The sequence below is a fragment of the Pteropus alecto genome, unplaced genomic scaffold (assembly GCF_000325575.1).
Source record: "Pteropus alecto unplaced genomic scaffold, ASM32557v1 scaffold5, whole genome shotgun sequence".
NCBI classification, from domain to species: Eukaryota; Metazoa; Chordata; class Mammalia; order Chiroptera; family Pteropodidae; genus Pteropus; species Pteropus alecto.
In genome coordinates this window covers 3,053,340-3,061,615 of record NW_006441953.1, presented here as the reverse complement: position 1 = coordinate 3,061,615, position 8,276 = coordinate 3,053,340, and positions in this window count along the sequence as shown.

Genomic DNA, 8,276 nt, shown 5'->3' with positions numbered 1-8,276 from the left:
TCTTACATATCAATTGGGAGAAGGTGCAGAATTCAGCCCATAACCTATCTCAGGAGAGTTAAACATTCAAGTAAATTATTTTTACTTTAAGATATTTTTATCTACAATTATCTTTAGATACCTGTAATAAATAAATGGTAATCTCATTCATTTGAACTATCACTTGGATAGACAATGTCTGAGAGAGGTTAATCATGGATAACAATTTATTTCACAGGATGCCTATGCATCTGAAGAAGTGAGTTCATTCACGTTAGAATATTAATGCTCTGTGTGATACTGTAACTGATCAACTCAGAATTTCCCCATATAGTTGTCCGACCTACACTCTATGTAGCTGATGAGGGGTAGTCGATGGCTTGCTTGCCAAAATAAATCTGACTCACTAGTTCGGAGGCTGCTCTGCTACATTTAGAAATCCCATCTTAAGCTTTTGACATTAAGCAATGTGACAGCAAAACAACTAATATAATTCTTTGAATAACAAAAACAAAAAACAGTACTTGCTTGACTCTTATACGTTGATTTTTTTTTTAACTCCCTTTCTCTTAAGTTTTTCCCAAACCTGCATAAGATTCAGCAAACAGTTTTTTTCTTTCTAACATGTTGACACACCAGGTACCGAACTAAATATTTTGTTTTATTTTATTTAAAAAAACAACAAGTAACTTTAGTATTTTATGTGATTTTCATTTCACACAAAAAGAATCTAAAATTTAAAAAGCTAAATAATTTGCCAAAGAGTAACAAAAAGTAATAAGTATAGAACTTGATTTTGAACTTAGTTAAACTGACTTGACAGCCATTTCGGTAAGTTCTACACTTTACTATTTAATAATCTTGTGAGATTTAAAATTCTGAGAGAATTATGATCTTATCAAAAAATGGAGAAGGAGACAGCATTCAATCTTAAGTATGATGTTGTGTTCCACCTTTGCTGAGAGTTTTTTCATAAATATATATTGAACTTTGTTAAATATAATAATTACATATTTATGACTTTTTCTTTTTTGGCTTTTGTATGGTAGGAAAGCATTCCTTCTTTTTATCTAAATGAGTCTGCACAGTTTCTTTCTTAAGTATCTGGAAAAATTTATCATTGAGGCACTTGACCTGGAGATTACTTAACCATCTTCTTTCCCAACTGTTACATTTAGTTTAATTATTTATTTATTTTTCTTGGTAAGAGTTTTCAAATCTAATCAATTCAGGATACTAGTAGTAAAGCTGATTTCAACCAAAGTTTAGTTTCTTTCTTTAAAACTACAAGGAGATCATATCTAATCAAAATATCAATAGATAATTTTTAGTGGGATTACTATGTGTTGGACTAATTATAATGCTTTACATGAATTATCTCTTTAATTGTTATATTTACCAAAATAAAAGCCTGAACAAAACCATTGCACACTACAAGTAAGCTCATTTTTTTAACATGTTTGTTCGTAACCCTTATGTGGTTTATACTGTGAAAAACATGTAAATTTGCATTTTCAGTTTAAATCACTTTAGAGAATTTCAAATACATCAGAGAATACTGTTAGCAAGGATAAAACTCTTCCTTCAGCAATACATATACTATCTAAACCAAAATGTGGCCTTTTTCAACATTTTTTTATTTCAATAAAAATTTTCTCTTGCTTTCAATATTTTTACAGCAATTGATTCCAATACAATATTTAAAATTCAAATCCATACTTTCTTATATGTTGCTAGAGCTAGCCTCTTCTGACAGTAGAAAGTAAGATACTAGAATCTCATAAAAATCTTAGCAAAATGATACTATAAATGATATTTAGTTTTTCTTGTTATTTTATGTTTATAAACTTGAGCCTAATCCACATCATATGTCATCAGAGAAATGTAAATTAAATAACCATGAATTATCACTATATATTGATAAAAATGGCCAAAATCCAGAGTATGGACAAGATCAAATGCTGAAAAGGATATGGAGCAACAGGAACTCTGCATTCACTGCTGCTGGGAATGCAAAATGGCTCATCTACCTGCTGTTTTCTTACAAAACTAAACATGCATGAACCTTACAACTCAGCAATCACACTTCTTCATATTTACCCAAATGAGTGGAAAACTTAGGGTCACACAAAAATCTGTATGTGGTTGTTTATAGCAGTTTTATTCATAATCGCTAACACTTGGAAACATCCAAAGTGTCCTTCAGTAGGTTAATGGATAAACTGTGATACATCCAGACAATGAAATATTATTCAGCACTGAGAGAGAGAGAAAGTTATTGAGCCATGAAAAGACATAAAAGAATCTTAAACACATTACTAAGTGAAGAGAACCAATGTGAAAAGGCTATATATTGCATGACTCCAACTAGATGACATTCTGAAAAAGGCTAAACAATGGAGACAGTAAATAGATCAGTGTTTGGAGGAGAAGGAAGGGATGAATAAATGGGACACAGAAGATTTTGGGGGCAGTGAAATTATTCTGTATAATACCATACTGATGGATATATGTCATTATACATTTGCCCAAACCCATAGAATGTACAACGTAGAGAGTGAACCCTAATGTAAACTATAGACTTTGGGTGATTATGATGTGTCAAAGTAGGTTCATCAATTGTAACAAATGTTTCACTCTGGTCGGGGGATGTTGATAATGGGGGATGAAATGCATTTGTGGAGGCAGAGGGTGCATGGGAAATCTCTGTTCTTAAATATTGATGTAAATCTAAAACCTTTCTAAAAACAACTTAATTTTAAGAAAAAAAAAAATAATTGAGCCCTGGAATTTAAATAACTATGTTCAAAAGCATAGCTCTCTGAATCTAAGATTTAACCCCCAAACTTAAAATGAATTATATGTTAACAAGAATTATTTTACATTACAGCATATCAGATTGTCCATTACAATTTGTCCTTTCTTTGTGTCAGGAATTGCCAATTCTTTTTGTTAACATCTCAGTCATGTCCTTTTGCCTAATTCCTACCATCCTACACTCAGCAATTTATAATTACACTTGAATTATTCTGTTTTATATTTAGGTAAAACAATCTCCTCTTTCATGTCCACTTTATTTTTTGCATTCTAAGATCCTAAAGATATACTGGCAGATAAGAGTAAACAGTCCCAAATACAGATACTAAGCTGGACCTTGTTTTTATAAATCTGAGTTTAAAGAATAAGTTATGATAGAATAAGTGAGTTACAGAAAAGTTTTGAAGGAGTTTTGACCCTAAGTGTTTTTGGATTCTTCAGCCAGAGGAGGAAGAATGAGAAGTAGTAAAATTCAAAATTTTGAAACCTGAGCACATGAGAACTCATCTCCATGAAAAGTGGATTTGGATGCCTATTAGGGCTTGTGGTAAAGGACATTTCTGTAATATGAAGTAGCTCATAAGTGATTGATACACAGGGAAATGTTATTTGTATAATATGGAGGTAACAACATTGGTTTCTCCCACGTTAAGTTTCGTACCACAAACCGATTATAGCTGAACACAAAGTTCATTAACGCAGCTGAGTGAAGTAGGTCTGGAAGAATGCAGCACTGTACACCTTTCTTTCTCCTTCGGCTTTGGCCACAGACTGTATTTGAGGTGTTAATTGCGTGGTTCTGTGCATTCTTTGTTCATTTGGTCTTGTGTCTATACCTTCCATTACCTTTTTTAAAGGGTAAAAAATCATATTACTTACTTGTTGGGAATTTAAAATGTCTTTTTTAACTAAGCTAGACTTTTTATTAGGATTATTATCAATTTTAGTGTTCTGATTACAAAGCTAGTTAGAATTAAAGTGGTCTTCACCTAACATTATTTTTTATCATAAAACAATTGTTTTTGGTTGCAGTTTTGCCAAAGTAATTTTAGTTTTAAGAGATGCAAATATGTTATTATGGTTGAAATTAATGTTTACATGATGACTTTACAAGAAATGCAGTACTCTATGTGTTAGAAATGTTATAGAGAAAGTCACATGTGTTAAAAATCAGATTCCTAGATCACAAAGGTGAAACATGATAGAAAAAACAGTTTTTAAGCCAAGTTTATTTTTTGTTAAAAATGGCTAAACTCAAAAATAGTCTTTATTATCACATAGCTTAGCATCACTAGAAAGTTCAGCGATGGAAAAAATGGATTAAAAATTTGAGTTCAGGAGAAACCTTTGAATGAATCCCACAATAAAGCAAATAGACAGGAAATCCCAGTCAAGACATATTTGTTATAAAAACTCTCCCTTAGGAAACAAATATAAATGAAGGAGTTGAAATAAGTACTGAAAAAGGTCTGAAAAATTAAATTCAGTTTTCTAAAAGGCTCCAGTATAGTATTTCCTTCTAATTATCATATTATTTTCTTTACAAAGCCCTTCTCATTTGTGCAAATAAAATTTAAGACTATTTCGTTGCTTTCTCTTAAGTGTCCAGTGGAATATTCTCAGCCTAGCTTGGTATTTATTACTTTTCTTTAATAAATTAATTGTCTTTATTGAAAAAAAAATGCAAGTATTGTTTTTCCTAATATAGACATTTATTTTTCAATCATGTTTGGTATTAAATTTTATAGTGAAGGAAGATTATTGTAAGAAAAATATCTTAAGTATTAAAATTTTAGAGAACAATAATATTGTAAAGGAAACATCCTATTTCAAGAGAATACAGATAATGTATATGATATGTTTCTTAAATTTAAAAATATTCTCATTTAATATATCACCACCTCATACCCGTTAGAATGGCTATCTTCAATAAGACAGGAGGCAACAAATGTTGGAGAGGATGTGAAGAAGAGGAAACCCTCATATGCTTCATATAAAACAGTATGGAGTTTTCTCAAAAATAAAAATTAAGAATAGAGCTACCATATGACCTAGGAAACCCTCTTCTGGGATCTACTCAAAAAATTTGAAAACACTTATTCATAAAGACATATGTACCCCTGTGTTCATTGCAGCATTATTCACTATAGTCAAGACATGGAAACAACCTAAGTGTCTTTCGATGAATAACTGGGTAAAGATATGGTACATATATATAGTGGAATTATAACAGCCACAAAAAGATGAAATTTTGCCTTTTTTAACAACACAGATGGATCTTGAGAATATTATGCTAGGTAAAATAAGTCAGATGGAAAAGGACAAGAATCATATGATTTCACTTGTATATGGGATATAAAACAAAAAGCAACAAACAAACAAAACAAACAAAGTCATAGACACAGACAACAGAATGATGGTTATCAGAGAGGAAGGGGCTGGGAGAGAGGTTGAAAAGAATACAGGGATCAACTATGTGGTGACAGAAGGAACTGGACTTGGGTGGTGAGCACACAATGGAGTATACAGATGTTGTATTTTAAAGTTGTACAGCTGAAACATATAATTATTAACTAATGTTATCCCAATAAATTTAATTTAAAAAAATTCTGATTTAGAAGCTCTAAGAATATATTGTTAATAAATTTAAAGAACAAATTGTCGCTATCTTTCTAGTACTTATTTATCTCTCTTACTCTTACCCTAGGTTTTCTACCACGTTTTTCTCTCACACTTCTACTGAAGCACCAAAACACCTTATAATTTAGTACCTATGGTTTTCTCCAAGAGAGATGTCTCCATCATATTCAGCAAATATTTATTAAGTGTCTTCTTCATTCATGTCTCTGATAATATAACAGTGAGCTTACATGATGGCAGATGCTCGAAATTAACATACACGCTTTAGCCCACCAGTTTCAGAGCCATCAGCTCCAAAATAAAACAGATTTCTATTTAAAACACCTTAACAAATGAATTAACATGTAGGACTTAATAGATAATATATTACTGAAACAGAGCAGCTGCAGTGAGGGTCATTGCTATATTATCAGCACGTTGTTGTATCTAAGAGATAGTATTTCTCTATTTGAAATTCAATCTTTAAGTGCCAAATGAAAAGAAGTACAGACATTTGTTACTCTGCTTCTGATGATATGGCTTAACAAGTATGAAAACTGGTCTCCACTGTGGTCAGGCATAGTGGGGTTTGGGGGAGAGGGCAAGGGAGGGATGTAAGGGAAAGAACAGTTTGAGAGCTAATTCTTTCTGGAAAGTGGTTAATGTAGATATTTTTGTGTTTTGCTACAACTGGGCTCACTCTAGTAAAAAAAATATACATATAGTAAAACAAATTATCTGAGATATTTACAGAAGAAGACTTTTCAGTGAGAGGGTCAACCATTAGCATTTGAAGATGGCTAGAGAATCACAGTTTTAAATCTTCAGTCATAGCATGACTTTTTACTCTAATACTATTTCGGACATAGTATTTCAGCTGAATTCCTCAGACTTCATCCCATTTTTGTTAAGATTAGGTACTGGATGTTAAGTTTTGTCAGCCTAGCTACATTTGGCTTGACTTCTCTTGCCTTTTCAGGCATTGGCGGGTGGTTGATTTAAGAACACAGAAGGAAATATGTCAGCAACTTCAATGCCAGAAGCCATATCAGGGTATATGAAACAGATTTATTCACAGGTACATAGTATCACATAGAATAAACAAGAGTCAGATTCTAGGATCCTTAGAGTCAAAACTACTCAAGAATGTAGCAATAGTTGTTGCACTATAAGTGCTGCAATTCCATAGCACACTAAAACATTCCTTGGCCACCCTAGGGCTTAATTTAAATCATGAAAGAGAGAATCATATTAACTCCTTCTACCCCCAAGATACTCACATACACTAAGGCGCATATTTTCCCCACTATGAAGGATAACATCCCTACAAATGCTGATCTACAGAGATGGTGAAAGAAGAGCATATTGTAAAATAGACACTATAAAAGAAATACAACTTTATTTTATTTTGATCTAAAAATACCCTCACAAAATATTTAGCATGCATCTCATTAAATTCAAGAGAAAAAGAAACATCAGACTTGTAATGTCACTTTTGATCTCCTTTTAGTGAATTTCTTTGACATATTCATAGTGACTTTGTATTCTTTCTTCTTTTTCAAACATCTTTCTTCTAAGTACCTTCTCCCTTTAGCAATCTTTAAAAATAAACTGTGAAACAATGGCTTACTGTGTCTTAAAATTCATAGTTTAAAAGCTATGGGAGCTATTGAAATACATGTAAATAGAGGTCATTTGAGGATAGGTGTGATCACAGCAATGTTTGATTTAGGCAGCAGCTTAGAAAACATACTAGAACGTCAATAATACTGTTCTAGAAAGGGTGCACTATAATATTCTTAGAAAATAAATGTTATTAAAAATAGCTATGCAAATGACTATTAAAAATCTTACAATTCTTGGATAATCACCAAATCTTATTTTGTTTTTCTGGTTTTAACAAAGTCAGGGATTTTGAATGTTTATATTTGTAGTAAATAAGTATAAGTTTCAAAGGATTCTTAAAGTATATTTTGTATGTTTCTAATATATTCAGAGGCTTAGACCAATATGCTTATTGTTTTTTAAAAAAACATTGGTTATAAATAAGGCCACAGGATACTCTAACATTTTGTAGAATTTTATGATAGTAATAATCAGAATTCCACCCATGAATAATGGTTTTAACATAATTTAGAATGGTAAAATATCCAGCAGCCTAATTATAAGAAAAGAGACTTAAAACATATAGATATTTGTGACTCTTAGAGGATCCAGTTTATAATGTCAACTCTGTAATGAGCATCTTGAGTTTCTAGCTATAGTATTTAATATATTTGAACAAGATATAACATAAGATGCTATTATATTTTTGGATGATGATTTCAAATAGCCCATAATTATTTTATTTAAAGAGAAGAAATGTTAGACCTTTGAATTAGAATTCTACATTAGAGATCTGCATAAGAAAAATTCACCAATATATTTTGGGTCACTTCTTAGGGCAAGTTAAAAAAATAGATGAAATTTATCTCATCCTTCAAATTTCACTTCCTGAACAAGTCAAACTAAGCATTGAAAACCAGCCAATTAAAAAAATAAAATAAGTTTAGTATATTAGTCAAGGTTCTTCAGAGAAATGGAACCAATAGGCTATATCTACATATACAGATATTTTTTGGTGATTAGTGAACTGGTGATTTTGAAGGCTGACAAGTCCCAACACCTTCAGGGTAAGTCAGCAAGCTGGAGGCTCAGGAGAGCTGATAGTATAGTCCCAGTCTGAGTCCAAAAGCCTGACAACCAAGAGAAATGATTTTATAGTTTCAGTCCAAAGGCTGGAAGAGTTGAGACCCAAAAAGAGCCGAGGTTTCAGTTTAAGACTGAAGGCAGGAAAATGTTGATGTCCCAGCAAAGGCAGT